At 37.8% G+C, this 15,747-nt stretch overlaps 1 long non-coding RNA gene across 2 annotated transcripts in view; it reads left to right on the top strand.

Moving 5' to 3' along the window:
• Positions 1–4,143: 4,143 nt before the first annotated feature.
• Positions 4,144–15,747, top strand: part of LOC120099680 (uncharacterized) — a 43,857-nt gene continuing 32,253 nt past the window's right edge. The window contains 1 exon segment of one of the 2 annotated variants that reach the window (NR_190836.1): positions 4,144–4,587. This is a non-coding gene — a long non-coding RNA (uncharacterized LOC120099680). 2 annotated transcript variants of the gene reach the window in all.

Below are 15,747 nucleotides of genomic sequence, written 5' to 3'. Positions count from 1 at the left end.
TCTATTTTCTGCTCATTATGAAGAAAGCAGTTAGAACATTATGGAGCACATGTCCTTGCGGTATGGCAGAGGTTTTTTCAGATATAAGGCCAGGAGTAGTATAGCTGGGTCTTTAGGAAGAATATTCCCCATTTTCTCAGAATACACTGGATAGATATGCAAAGTCATTATTCGAATTTGATCTTCCCCCAGCAAATGTTATCTGTATCCTGATATTTATCTGCTTCCTCAAAGGAGGTTGCCCCTGACTAGTCCTCTTTCATGGATTAAGGAGATCGCATATGAACCTTCTGTCCCTTTTAACTGTTCTTTAAATGTTAAAGCCTATGACAGTGAGCCAGAGGGGAAAGTTGATACTGGAGTACTGAGGGTGTGGTTAGGTAGAGAGTCAGAAGAGGGTAAGAGAGGTATAGTTTATTACTATATAATAATTTAATATACTAACATAATATATTAGTATCAATTATATTTTATTATGATATAAATATATAATAATATAATGTATTAATAAAATATGACTATATTATTTATTTTAATAATAATATTCTTTAATATGTTAATATAGTATATTATTAATTATATTATTATAATGATTGTACATATCACTTTAATATATTAATTTATTATAATAATATTTTATATATGTGTATATATATATATGTATTTATATACAATATAAAAATATATATGTGTTTATATATATACTGCATGGTATGCAACATCCACAAAGTTAACTCCAGGTGGAGCTCGCACGTTAATGTGAAATGCTGAGGGCAGAATATTTTTTTTTTCAGTTCAGTTTGCTTATATAGTGGATCACTTTGATGGGTTTTGATAGATTGATCCACTCCTGCAGCCTCAGGAGGTAGCCTACATGATGGCACTGAATGGCGGTTTTGATATGCCCTTGGATTTTATTTTCGAGCATTTTACCTAGTATTTTTTCCACCAATGTTGGTAAGGGAAATTCTTCTGAAATTCTTTCTTTGTTGTGTCGTTTGTGATTTATGTGTCAGGGCGACACTGGTGTCATGGAATCATTTTGGCGTTTTCCTCCTGTTTCTGTTTTTTTGGTGTAGGTCGAGAATTCTTTGAAAACCTGGTAGGAGTCTGCACTCAAACAATCTGGCCCTTGGGCTCTTTCAGTAGGGAAACTTAATTACTGTTTGTGTCTCATTAGGTGTTGTAGAGCTATTTACAGAGTTTATCTTACCTAAATTTACCTGTGGTCAGTGCAATCAGTCTACACAATCATCCACTTTAAAGTGAGAACTAATGATTATGTGACTTTCATCATTGTACATTGATATGGCTCCCTGTTCATTTCTGAATTTGTTATTTGGATGCTCTCTCCTCCTATTACATTATCTGTCTGAGGATTTGTCTGTCGGATTGATGTTCCCAAGGAACCAGCTCTTGTTTTTTTGTTTTTTTTTTTTTTTTGTTTTGTTTTTTTTTTTTTTTTGTTTTTTTGATCTTTGTATTCTCTTTGTTTCTGATGGATCACCCTGAGTCTGATCATTTCTTGCTGTCTCCTCCTTTAATATGTATTTGCTTCTTTTTATTTTAGAGATCTAGGGTGTGCTGGGAAGTTGCTAGTGTGGGGTCTCTCCGGTTTCTTTATAAAAGCACCCTGTGCTGCATATGCAGGTAAGTTTGGAGAAGTTGTGCCTTCATTTTCATTAAATTCTAGGAGCACTTTTTGTTTTTCATCTCTTCCCTGAACTGGTGGATCTTAAGTTGCCAGCTATTGAATTTCAATGAGTTTATACACTTTTTCTTATTGTTGAAGTCCAGTTTTAATCCATGGTGATCTGAGAAGATCCAATGGTTAGTGCAGTATTTCTGTATCCATTGTGGCTTCTTTAGAGTGGGAGAACATGTTCATTTTAGGATAAGGTTCCATGAGGTACTGAAAAGAGAGTGTGTACTTTTGTGTTTGTGTGAACTATTCTGTAGATATCAGTGAGGTCAATTTTATTGAACCCCGTGTTTGTTAAATCATTTATTTATTTATTTTTTTAATTTCTGTCTCAATGGCCTGCCTTTGGTGAGATGGGACATTGATGTCACCCACTATTAATGTGTGAGGTTCGATGTGATATTTACGCTTTAGCAATATTTCTCTCACCAATATTTCTGCTTTTTGGCTTTGGCCTATAGACATCCAGAATTGAGATGTCATTTTGGTGGATTTTTCCTCTGATGCATATGAAGTATCCTTCCCCGTCTCTTTTGATTACTTTTGGTAGAAAGTCTGATTTGCTGGATGTTAGAATGGCTACACCATCTTGTTTCTTGTGTCCATTAGGTTGGAAATCTTTTCCAACCCCTTGGTCTGAGGTTGTGTCTATCTTGGTTGCTGGATTGTGTTTCTTGAGTGCAACAGAAGGATAGATCCTGATTTTAAATCCATTGTGTTAGCCTGTGTCCTTTTACTGTTGAGTAGAGGACATTAATTCTTAAAGGTATTAATGAGATGTTGCGGGAGCAGGGTTTTTTTTTTTTTTTTTTTTTTTTTTTTTTGCTTGCATGTTTTTTTGGTTTTTGTGTTTTCGATTAGGATGTTTGAGTATGTATGTGAGTATTATATCTGTTCAGTAGGGTGCATGATTTTTTTTTGTTTGTATTTTTTTTTTGTGTTTTTGAGGAGCTATTGGAGTATGCATGTGAATGTGAGATCCTTTCTGTAGGTTATGCTGTGTAATTATTAATTTCTAGGGGGAGGCAGAGATGTTTCAATTTCTGAAAATCCATCAATATAATTCACTATATAATGAAACTGAAAGAGAAAAATCACATGATAATCTCATTAGATATTTAAAAAGCTTGCAAAAATATTCCAACCCACCTTCATGTTAAAAGGGTGAGAGCAATCAGGGATACGAGTCCTATGCAGAAACATAATAGAGGCAATGGACAGCAGGCCGGTACCCAGCATCAACCTAAATGGAAAGAAATGTAAAGCAATTCCATTAAAGTCAAGGACAATGTAAGGCTGCACACTCTCCCTAATTAGTATAGTATTTGAAATTATATCTAGGGTAAAAGCATAGTTCAAATTTGGTTCTGAAATGGAGTATTGCCAAGGCCTGTGAAGGAGGAATGGCACAGAGCTTTAGAAATCCTGGGGTATGGCCCACTCTTCAGCACAGTCTCGTTGGACCTTGGTGAGTCATGAACCCCACGAGGATTTCAGGCAGAGTGGTGCTCAGTTATTGCACTCATCCTCTCTTAATCTAAGAAGTGCATGAAAATCCTCATGGAGCTTTCTACCACTCAGAGGGCAGTGCCATTGGCATTTGCAATAAGAGTGATACAGGTCTTTTAGCAATTGCCTCTGGGGTAGATCATTGCTTCTATCATTGCCCGAGGAAATGTAGAATGATTAGCGAGGACCACAACCCATTAAAAGCTTTTGGAAAAATAAAATTGTTTGTGAAGCTGGCTAAGATCTTTTCCCTACTGACTCTGATATAAAAAACAATGTATGGAACAATTTGTAGTTCGGAAAGGCTGGGATCTTTTAAGGTCAGGGATCAAGAACTATGGCGGCACAGGCTAATGGTGTGACTGTCACAAATGCTGGACTGTTGATGACTGCTTTCTGAACCAGTTTTACCCTCAGCTTCCTGATAGGATTTAATAAGGTTTGCCAATCACAGATGTGCATTCTGATCATTTAAAGCAGATATAACATTTTTATACAGATGTTTAGATTTCTGTTTCTAAAAGATTCTTACAAGTATCCTTTTAAGGATAAATAATACAATACTTTACCATTTCTCTGTGAATTCAAATTGCTTACTTATGAAGTTACGTTGACCTTGGGAGCAATTTGTTTTCTTTAGGTGTACTATATAATGTTTGTTCTAATACAGTACTGGGTATCACTTTTTTCATCACTAAGCAAGAGAAGAAAACTAGAATATGATCACATTTGTAATACAATATTCAATAAATTAAAGGTCTATAGGGAAAATACTGCCCGTTGCGAAACAGAGAAAACCTAGAAAATTGAACTGTATGTCACAGGAATAATCCTGGGAGTATAAATATTATCTAGAAGAATCACCTCCACTCCATCTTCCTAAATCTTTTCTACCCGTGACATGCCCCTGACTAACTTTCACCATTCAGAGCATGTAACCACTAATGAAGAAAAGAGAAGTATCTAACTTTATAGAGAGATGGAGTACGTAAATGTTTCCACTGTGACACAAGAGACTCTCCTGGAAAAGGCACTCTTGAAACTGGTCAATGTAAGGAAAGCTGTTCAGCATGTAGGCCATGGGCGTTCTAAGAGACATTATCATTAGGCCCTCTCTGAAAAATCTCTTGTAACCTAGAGAGCCCTAGCTACTTTTGTGAGGTCACAAGTGTTGTCCTGATAGCATCTGCCCCTCAGATATTTCTTCAGTACCCCTAGAGCTTACTAATTGGCCTTTAATTCAGAATAAACAGACATTTTTGAAGGGAGAACAAAGAGGATGAAGAAATCAGAGATGTTCAAAGAAAGCTTCCCTTCTGTTTTGGTATCAAAAAGGAAGAATTACCTGGTCCATTTGAGAGCTCAGTGAGTCCGGGGTAGGTGTTTAGTGGGTTCCCTGAAGAGACAGCCTTCATCTCAGCTTTCCACATATGGGAATGAGGACATGGGAGCCTCTCAAAATCATCTGGACTTACCTGTTCTTATGGTTCCTGGAAGTCAGAGAGTTTATATCATTCATTTCTTTATTCCAAAAGCCAAGGGATGGAAAGGGCACAGTTGTTTTCCTGAGAGTGCATGGCCTTTATTCTTTTTGACAAGAAGAAAAGGGACTTAAAGAACACAGGAAGGACAAGTTTTATAACCCTAGCTCTGTGTAAACTCCTCCATGCTTTAGATTCCTATAGTGCAGTTTGTGCCTGACCCTGATATCTGGGATAGAGAAGAGCTTCTATTTTAAACATCATCATCTCAGTCCTTCAACTATTATTTCTATGACTGTCATTACCTGATAGTGACTCATTAGATTTCTGAGTCAATAGCTGTAACTAGCTGGTAGTTTTCTTTTCTTTTATTTCTTATATCTTTTATTTTTTACAAATTTTATTTCTTTTTTTAAAATGTATATTTATATATTTATATTTAAAATACTGTTTCCTTTTAGAATTTCCTCCCGTACGATCCCTAACAGGTCCCTCTCCACTTCTTCTATAAACCATCCCATTACTGTCCCTTCACATTCCCTTTAAATGCAAGTCAAACCAAGGGAGGACCAAGGGCTTAACCTTCCTTTGGTGCCCAACAAGGCCATCCTCTACCACAAATGCAGTTGGAGCCTTAGGTCTTTCCATTTTCCACCTTTGAATATTGGTCTCGTACCAGAAAGATCTGGTTCATTGGCATTTTTGTTCTTAAGGGTTGAAAGCCTTTTCAGCTCTTATTATCCTTTCTCAGAATCTACCAACTGGAACTCCATTTCCAGTTTACTGGTTTGCCATTGACATTCACATTTGTATTTGACATGCTCTAGCTTTGTGTCTCAGGAAATATCTATATCTGTTTCCTGGCAGAATGCATTTCTTAGCTTCATCAATGTTATCCAGTTTTGGTGGTTGAATATATATATATATATATATATATATATATATATATATATATATATATATATATATATATATATACTTTAGGTGCTTCCTACACCTATTAGGTTAGGTGGAATGATTACATGGATTCTGCACAACTAGGTCAAGAATGTAGAGTTTGCAAATGAGTATATCAAAGAGACTCCCTCCTGTACTTATGAAGGTATTGAGTTGAGGTTTCACTATTCCTCAAGTCTTTCTTCCCCCTGCCCATGCTCCTGTTTCTTATATATGACATTAAGGAAGAATCATGGCAACACATCTAAAACCTTCAAGTCTGGCCATGGGAACACAGGAAGTAGATAGTGTAGTACAGATATCAAATGTGAATAGAGAAAAGAATTGTATACTCCATGTGGTCCTTTGCTTTATTGATGTTGGTAATTTTTGAATAACATAAGGATTTGGGAATTTATAATTGAAGTAGGTACACCATATTTACACTGTTATTCTCAGTCTATAGATGGGCCCACTTTGTTTCCAAAATCATAGCAGAGAATGGAATTTGAAAACAGAATTTTTGAGTACATATTCAGGAATATTTATAATGTCCCCTATGAAGGAATGTACAATAGGAAAGTGAAATACAATATTCATTCAACGAAAGGTGTGTAGGTAAAGTACTGGCCTTTATAAAATTAAGAAAACCTAGAAAATTGAACTGTATGTCACAGGAATTGACCTGGGAATAAAAATATTATCCAGAAGAATCTCCTCCACTCCAAGTTCCTAAATAATTTCTATCCATGCCATGCCCCTGACTCATTTTCTCCATTCAGAAGTCACTAGCTTTAGAGAGATGGAGAACGAAAGTTTCCACTGTGTCACAGGAGACATACCTAAATTGGCACCCTCAAAACTGGTTAATGTAAGGAAAGCTGTTTAGAGTCAGGCCATGGCAGTTCTCAGTGACAATATCATTAGGCTCTCCCTGAAAAATCTCTTGTATCCTTGAGAGCACTAGCTTCTTCTGTGATGTAATAAGTGTTGTCCTGACTGCAAATGCCTCTCAGATATTACTTCAGTACCTATAGGTTTTACTAATTGGCCTCAAATTCAGGGGAAACAGTCATTAGGGAGGGAGAACAAAGACGATGAAGAAATCAGAGATGGGGAGAACGAAGCTGGTCTTCTGTCTTGGTATAAAAGAAGGAAGAAATACATCATCCCTGAGAAATCTCACTGAAGCCTTGGTAGGAGTGGAATATGTAAGTTGAAGAGATAGAATTGATCTGATCCTTCCACACATGGGATCAGGAGCTGGGAGCCTCTCAGAAGAATCTGGACTTCCCTGCTTCTAATGGTTCCTGGAAGTCAGAGAGTTTATATCATTAATTTCTTTCTCCCAAAAGCCAGGTGTTTGGAAGGACACTGTTCTTTTCCTTAGAGCTCATGGATTTTTGTTCTTATTGCCCAGAAGAAAATGGTCCTAAGGAAGAAGTGAAAAATAAGTATACTTTCCTCAGCTCAGAGTAAACTCCTCAATTATTTGGATACTTATAGAGCAGTAAGTGTCTGATACTGGTATTTGGGAGAGAGAAGTGCTCCAAATTTGATCTTCATCATCTCAATCTTTCCACTAGTATTATTCTGACTATAAATCCCTGACAGGAACCCTTTGGATTACTGACTCAATAGGTCTGATTAGCTGCTAATTATCTTTTGTTTTTTTTTTCCTTTTTTTTTTAGCAAATTTTATACCTTTTTTTTTTTTGGTTCTTTTTTTCGGAGCTGGGGACCGAACCCAGGGCCATGCGCTTCCTAGGTGAGCGCTCTACCACTGATCTAAATCCCCAGCCCCGTATATACCTTTTTTAATTGGATATTTCTATATTTACATTTCAAATGTTATTTCCTTTCCCAGTTTCCTGTCCTTAATATTCCTAGCTGGTCCCCTTATCCTTATCTATAACCTTTACTGTGCTTTGACATTCCCTTTAACTAGGGAGAACCAAGGGCTTCTCCTTCCATTGATGATCAACATCACCATACTATGCCACATATGCAGTTGGAGCCACAGGTCTGTACATAAACAGTCATGGAATATTGGTTTAATACCAGAAAGCCCTGGTTAATTGAACTTGTTGTTCTTATGGTGGTTGAAAGCCCATTCAGCTCTTGTAATCCTTTCTCAACATCTACAAACAAGGGGTCTGTATTCAGTTCTCTGGTTTGCCACTAGCAATCACTTCTGTATTTGACATGCTCTAGCTGTGTCTCTCATGAAAGATCTAAAACCATTTATTGGCAGAATGCAATTTTATCTTCATCAATCTTATCTAGTTTTTGTGCCTGATATATATATATATATATATATATATATATATATATGTATGTATGTATATGTATATATATACACACATATATATATACATACATACATATATGAATACATACATATATATATAAGTGAATACATACACACACATATATACATATATATACATATATATACATATATACATATATATATATACATTTATATACATACATATACATATATATATATATATATATATATATATATATATATATACAATTTTGGTGGATCCTACAACTAGGAATTTTGGTTTAATATTTGGATGGATTCTGCATAACAAGGTGAAGACTATAGGATCCACAAGTGACAATTGCAAATAGACTCCCTCCTGTTTTTTATAACCTATTGAATTTGAGGTTTCATTGGACCACAAGCCATTCCTATCACTGCCCATCACTCAGAAACTGATGTGTGGCCTGAAGAAAGAATCATGGTAAAACATCCAAAACCCTCAAGCCTATCCCTGGGAACACAAGAAGGTAGATATTAGAGGACTGATATCTAATAGAACTTCAGAACCACATTCTATACTCCATGTTGTCCTTTGCTTTACTGATGTCTTGTAATTAATGGATAAAATATGGATTTGGGAGTTGATCATTAGAAGTAGGTACACAATATTTCCACTCTTATATTCACTCTATAGCTGAGCCACGTTTGATACCAAATTCATTGCAAAAAATGGAATTTGAAAAATGAAATTTTGAATACACATGCAGGAACATATATAATGTCCCCTGTAAATGAATTTACAATCAGAAAATATAAAACAATATTCACTCAATTAAAGTTCTGTAGGGAAAATACTGGCACCAGCGAAACAGGGAAAACCTAGGGAATTGAACTTTATGTCACAGGATTTGACCAGAGAATAAAATTAATCTCGAGAAGAATATCTTTCCTCCTGTGTTCCTAGATCTTTTCTACCCATGACAAGCCCCTGACTAACTTTCTTCATTCAGAGCATGTAATCACTAATAAAGCAGAGAGAAGGCTCTAGCTGTACAGAGATGTAGCATGTAAATGTTTCTACTGTGTCACAGGAGACACTACTGGAAAGTGCACAACCAAATCTGGTCAATGCAAGGAAGCTCTTGAGCAGGTAGGCTATGGCAGTTCCATCATCATTAGGCCCTCCTTGAAAATTCAATTGTGTCCTGGAGAGCCGTAGCTTCTTCTGTGATATCACAAGTTTTGTTTTGACAGCAACTACCTCCTTCCATATGTCTATGGTTTAGTAATTGTCATCTAATTCAGAGTACAGAGCGATTTGGGAGAGAGAACAAATAGGAAGAAGGGATCAGAGATGGGGATGAGGAAGCTGGCCTCTTGTCTTGGTATAAAAGTAAAGAAGAAATAAGTGGTTTTTGGAAAACACCCTGAGCAGATGGCTTTAGTTCTTTTGTTCTTCTATGGGTTAACCGAGCTCTTGGAGAAGTTGGTGAACATCCTAAAGACCTTTTGGCAGATGGTAAAGTTTCTAGATACCCCTTTTTGTATTTCAATGATCCTAGGGATTGTATGACTAAAGGTAATTGTTTTCTAGGACGAGTGCTAGAGCAAGATAGATTTTTAGGTGCTTTAAAAGACATGGAATTTTTCTGATATACTTGGACTAATGGCACAAGGTCTAAATGATTTTTTTTCGATGTGGACTTTCCCTCAGACCTTTGGTAATATAAAAAAAAAGGTTTTATATGTTTGAAGTCTAATTTGCACAATGACAAACCACTTTGAGCATGGAGAACACTTTCTGGAGCCCTAGAGAGGGGTGAAGAAATTCTCTTAAACCCTAGGGTAGACGGTGAACATGCCTTTTTTGTAGAAGGAGGAGTTACTTGAGCATCTTGGGACAATATGGAATGTCCAGCAAGTCCTTTCAAGGAATGGCATCTTTGCAAAATCCCTTAATATTTTTTGGAAATTCCATGGCCCTTTGGACAGATGGAGAAGGTTAGGACTCACCTGAGGAGAAGATGTAGCTTTTGCTGTCTCTTTGGCTGCAGAAGATGGCACAAGATCCCTTTTGGCAGAAGGGGGATGTTTGAAACTATCTTCTTTAGAGGAAATTTCTCAAGACTACATCAGAAGGATCAAATCTTAACCTTTTTTTTTTATAGAAACTGGATGCCTGTGGTCCCCTTTGGTAGAGGGAGAATGTCGCCTCTTTATCCCCAGAGTGGACATGTTAAATAAATCTACTTAGGTATATGGGGATAGTTCTAAAACATGCTGTTCAGATGCAGTAGATCCTAAGACATCCTTCTCAGATGAGGAAGGTCTTAATGTACCGTGTATACGTGTAGAATCCTTACTGTGATATCAGAATGGAGGGTATGTATTAGAGCTACCTCTGAAAATGTGACCTCTCCCTGAGCATCATAGACATATTCTAGATATTGTTTTGTAACTGTGGAAGTTCCAAGAGAATTTTTCTTCTGCTGGAGAAGTGGAAACCGACTTTCCTATAGAAGTGTCAGGTTCCCTAGCCTGCTTGAGAGGCAAAACAGGCTCTAAAGCCCCTTCAGAAGATGAGGTAAAATCCAGAGCTTTTGAGGTATTTGGCAGATGTTCTGGGTCTGCTTGTGGGTATAAAGAAGGAATGGCAATCTTTTCTGAATATTTGGAAGAGTGTGTAGCATCTTCTGTAGTTGGGGAAGATGGCTGATTTTGAGGAGATAAGGAAGTTCCTATAGCCTACTGTGGAATTTGTGGAGGTCGTATTCATTCTTTTACACTAATGGAATACAAGGAATCCCTTTCCTCAGTTGTTGAGGATGCTACAGACTCTGGTGTTCGCATTTCATGGTTCACATATGGTTGGGTCCATAACCTTCTCTACAGATGGAATCTGTCCTAGAATATCTTTTGTATATGTGTCACATCCACAAGACATTTCTAAAGATGTGGCTATGGGTAGACCTCCTTTTGTAGAAGTTTCTTGTCCCACAGTCTCTTTTTGAGATAGAGTAATACTCAGAGAATACTGCTCAGTTTTGGGAAGTTCTAGCATCTCTGATGTATATGTGGAAAATTTTGGAGCCTCTGCTTTCAGTACAGAACGACTTAGAGTCCCCTGAGGAGGTAGGGGATATAAAATATCTTCTCTGCACATTGTATAAATATGGAGTCTGCATGGCTCATTGACAGTGTGTTTTTATAAACTTGGCTTTTGTGGGCCTAATGGGATGTCAGGAGGGTCCCTTCAGTGGTAGAGGATATTTGAATAATTCTCTATTATGTAGGGACATTTGAAGTACTGGGGGATATGGTGAGGCTGCTAGAACATATTTTTTATGTGCAGAAGGCACAGGAGTTCCATCGGTGGATTCAGAAATTTCTACCACATCTTGCGTGGGTGTGGAACTCTCAAGAGCCCCTTCTGAAACTGTCAATGGTCCTTGATCTAATGGTGTACATGCAGAAAATTTTGTCTCTTCTTGGGCTGGTATGTGTGTTATGAGGTTCACTTGGGTATTTGTAACTGTATTTTGTACGCCTTGGATCATAAGTGATGATTTAAGCGCATTTTTAATAGTGGAGGACTTTGAATGTCCTCTTGGCTTAATAGGGTAGTTCTGCAATCCGCTTTGTCAGCAGAATCAGGTTTCAAACTCATTTTACCCGAAGCAGATTTCATAAGCACGTTGGTGGAGATAGGGCACATCTTTGACTGTCTTTGTGAATGGACAGAGCTCTCTGCCCTGCTTTGGCAGCTGGCAAAGGTATTAAAGTCTCTTCTGGAGAAGGGGCAGGACTTATTCCACTTGTGGAATATGAGAAATCACTGAGATTACCTTTAAGAGAAGAAGATTTCCAGCCCCCCCTTTTTTTTTTCTGATTGGGCCTGTTGTACCTCCCCTTAACCAGAGGCGTCTTCTCCAACAAAATTTGGAGGAGAACTGGAAAGACTGAGGACCTGTAAGATAGGGAGTGAACATTTGAAATCCTTTGGAAAGTCTGTGGGACAAGAGCTGAACACCCAGAAGAGTGTGCAATACTGAGACCTCAGCGAGGAGACCCTGCTACTTCTTCCCACATGTGCTCAGATCCCTAGCCCAAGAGGAAACTGCATAGTGCCACTGGACACATGAATATAGGAGCAGTCAATCTGCAGGAGCCCTGCAGTCCAAACTGCAGCTGAATCTGAACTTGTCCAAACAGTATTCTACACCCAAATGTCATGAGGGGTGGGGAAGTATTACACTGTCAGAGGGGCAGAAACCCATGAGAACTCTGCTCAAATTCCTGACTCAAGAAAAAAACACCTAGCTCCATCTGGGCCTCCTGTGCATAGGAACCTAGGAGCAGTAGGGTCAAGACACTTCTGGTTGCAGCCCTTATGGAAAGCTGAAAGTCAGCCCAACAAGTGAGTTCAGGCCTAAGAGAAGAGGTGATTCCAACTTTTCTGCTTGAAGCGAGCTCACTGGTTGACTCAGGACATGCAAAGGCAGAACTCCTCTGGGATCAGGCATTTCCAGTTTCTAGCTGGCTCCTGAACCTTGCTGATTCCGGCACAAAGCTCCCTTCTCCTAGAAACTGTGGGAGAGAGAGCTGATCACCCAGGAGTGTGGGCAATACTGAGCATACAATGCACACAGACTACCACTTCTGCCCACAATTGCCCACATCTCTGGCCCAAGACAAAATTGCATAGTGACTCTGGAATAGAGGAGGAGTAAATCTACTGGAGCGCCATGTTCCAGACTGTGCCTGGATCGGAACTGACCTTGTCAAACAGCTCCCTGTACCCAAATCATGATGGTGGGGTAACTAGAGCCTCAGAGAAGCAGACACTCCTGGGAAATCAGAGGAGACTACTCTCTGCCCAGATTCCTGACTCAAAAGGAAAACACCTTGTACCATCTGTGCCCCCTCCCCCCACAGAGGGACCTAGGAGAAGTATGGGAAGTTCCTTCTGGTTCCCGCCCACAGGGACAGCTGAAAGTAAGTGGACAGGAGCAACTACGTGCCTGAGAGCAGAATACTCTGTTCCCTTAACTGGGTAAAAGAAAACAGGAAAACAGGTCTACAGCAGCCCTGACACACGAGCCTACAGGACGGTCAAGCCACTGTCAGAAAGAGCAAGACAAGCTAATTCCAGAGACCACCTGATGGCCACAAGAAAGCACAGGAACACAAACAACAGAAACCAAGACTACTTGGGCTCAACAGAACCCAATTCTCCCATCAAAACAAACACTGGATATCTAAACACACCAGAAAAGGAAGATCTAAATTTAATTTCACATTTATCATGACGATGGAGGATGTTAAGAATAATAACTCCCTTAAGAAAATGCAGGACAATAGAAAAAACTGAAGTAAACAAATATAATGCAAGAAAGAGGGAACACAAAACTACCTTAAAGAACTACTTGAAAAACAGCATAACAGGAGAAGGAAATAAACAAAACCACCCAGGAGTTAAAAATGGAAATAGAAACAATAAAGTAAGCACAAGGAAGATAACCCTGGAAATGGAAAACCTAGGACAGAGACCAGGAGTCATAGAAGTGAGAATCACCAACAGGATAAAAGACATAGAAGACATAATCTAAGGAGCAGAAGAATCACACAACTGTCAAACATAATGTAAAACAGAAAAGACCTAGCTCAAAACATAAAGGATATCCAGGACACAATGAGAAGATCAAACCTAGTCTTAACAGGTATAGAAGAAAGTGAAGACTGTCAACATCAAGGGACAGTAATATCTTCAACAAAATTATAGAGTAAAACTTCCCTAATCTAAAGAAAGAGATGCCCATAAACATACACAAAGCCTACAGAACTCCAAATAGATTGGACCAGAAAAGGATATCCTCCCATCACATAATAGTCAAAACACCAAATGCACAAAACAAATAAAAATGTTAAAAACTGTAAGGAAAAAGGTCAAGTAATATATAAAGACAAAGCTATCATAATTAAATCAGAATTCTTTCCAGATACTATGAAAGTCAGAAGATCATAGACAGATGTCATACAGACACTAAGAGAATAAAAACACCATCCCAGGGTACTGTATCCATCAAAACTCTCAATTAACAAAGACGGAGAATCCAAGATATCCCATGACAAAACGAAATTTACACAATACCTTTCTACATATCTAGTCTTACAAAGGACACTAACTGGCAAGACCGAACACAAGGATTCAAGTAAAACCATAGATAAAGCAAGAAATTAATCTTTTCACAACAACACATAGAGAAGAGAAGCACACAAACATAAACTAACCTCCAATTATGAAAATAACAGAATGTGACCATCACTATTCTTTAATATCTCCAACATCAATAGACTCATTCCTCACTAAAAATACACAGATTGACACACAATATGTAATGAGGACCCAGCATTTTGCACTACAGGAAACACACTTCAGAGACAAAGACAGACACTACCTCAGAGTAAAAGGCTGGAAAACAATTTTCCAAGCAAATGGTCTGAAGAATATATAAAATCGACTTTCAACCAAAAGTCATCAAAAAGCATAAGGAAGGACACTTCATATTCGTCAAGGGAAAAATCCACCAAGATGAACTCAAAATCATAAATGTCTATGCTCCAATTACAAGGGCTCCTACATACACATAAGAAACCTTACTAAAGATCAAAGCACATATTGCACCGCAAAAAAATAATAGTATAAGATTACAACACCCCATTCTCATCACTGGACAGATCACAGAATCAGAAATTAAACAGAGATATAGACAGACTAGCAGAAGGTATAAACCAAATGGACTTAACAGATATTTACAGAACATTCTATCCTAAAACAGAAAGATAAACCTTCTTCTCACAGCCTCCTGGCACTTTCTCCAACATTAATCATATAATCAGTCAAAAAGCAGGCCTCAAAGCATACAGAAAGATAGAAATAATCCAACGCATCCTATCAGACCACCATGGGCTAAGGCTGTTCTTCAATAAAAATTAGGAAAGAACGCCCACATATACATGGAAGTTGAACAATTTTTTTACTCAATGATAACTTGGTCAAGGAAGAAATAAAGGAAGAAATTAAAGACTTCTTAGAATTCACTGAAAATGAAGGTACAACACACCCAAACTCTTGGAACACAATGAAAGCTGTGCTAAGAGGAAAACTCATAGCTCTGAGTGCCTGCAGAAAGAAACAGGAGAGAGCATACATCAGCAGCTTGACAGCACACCTAAAAGCTCTAGAACAAAAAGAAGCAAATACATGCAGGAGTAGTAGAAGGCAGAAAATAATCAAATTCAGGGCTGTAATCAACCAAGTAGAAAAAAAGGGACCATACAAAGAATCAACAGAACCAATACCTGATTCTCTGAAAAAATCAACAGGATATATTAACCCAAAGCTAGACTAAGCAGAGGATACAGAGAGTGTGTCCAAATTAACAAAATCAAATATTAAAAAGGGAGACAGAACAGCAGAATCAGAGGAAATTAAAAAAAAAAATTGCTGTACTACAAAAGCCTAGGTTCAAAAAACTTGAAAATCTGGAAAAAAAAAGACAATTTTCCAGACAAATACAAGATACCAAACCTAAATCAGGAAAAGATAAACCATTTAAACAACCCATAACTCCCAAAGGAATACAAGCAATCATCAAAACTCTCCCACCCAAAAAGAGTCCAGGATTAGATGGGTTTAGTGCAGAAATCCATCCAAAATTCATTGAAAAATTCATAACTATACTGTCCAAACTATTCCATAAAATTGAAACAGATGGAGTACTACCAAATTGCTTTCATGAAGTCACAATTACTCTTATAACTAAAACAAAGAAAGACTCAAC

This window comes from Rattus norvegicus, chromosome Y (genome assembly GCF_021556685.1).
Source record: "Rattus norvegicus strain SHRSP/BbbUtx chromosome Y, alternate assembly SHRSP_T2T, whole genome shotgun sequence".
Taxonomy (NCBI): domain Eukaryota; kingdom Metazoa; phylum Chordata; class Mammalia; order Rodentia; family Muridae; genus Rattus; species Rattus norvegicus.
Note: the sequence above shows the minus strand (reverse complement) of the source record. Positions and strands in the feature narration are given on the sequence as shown.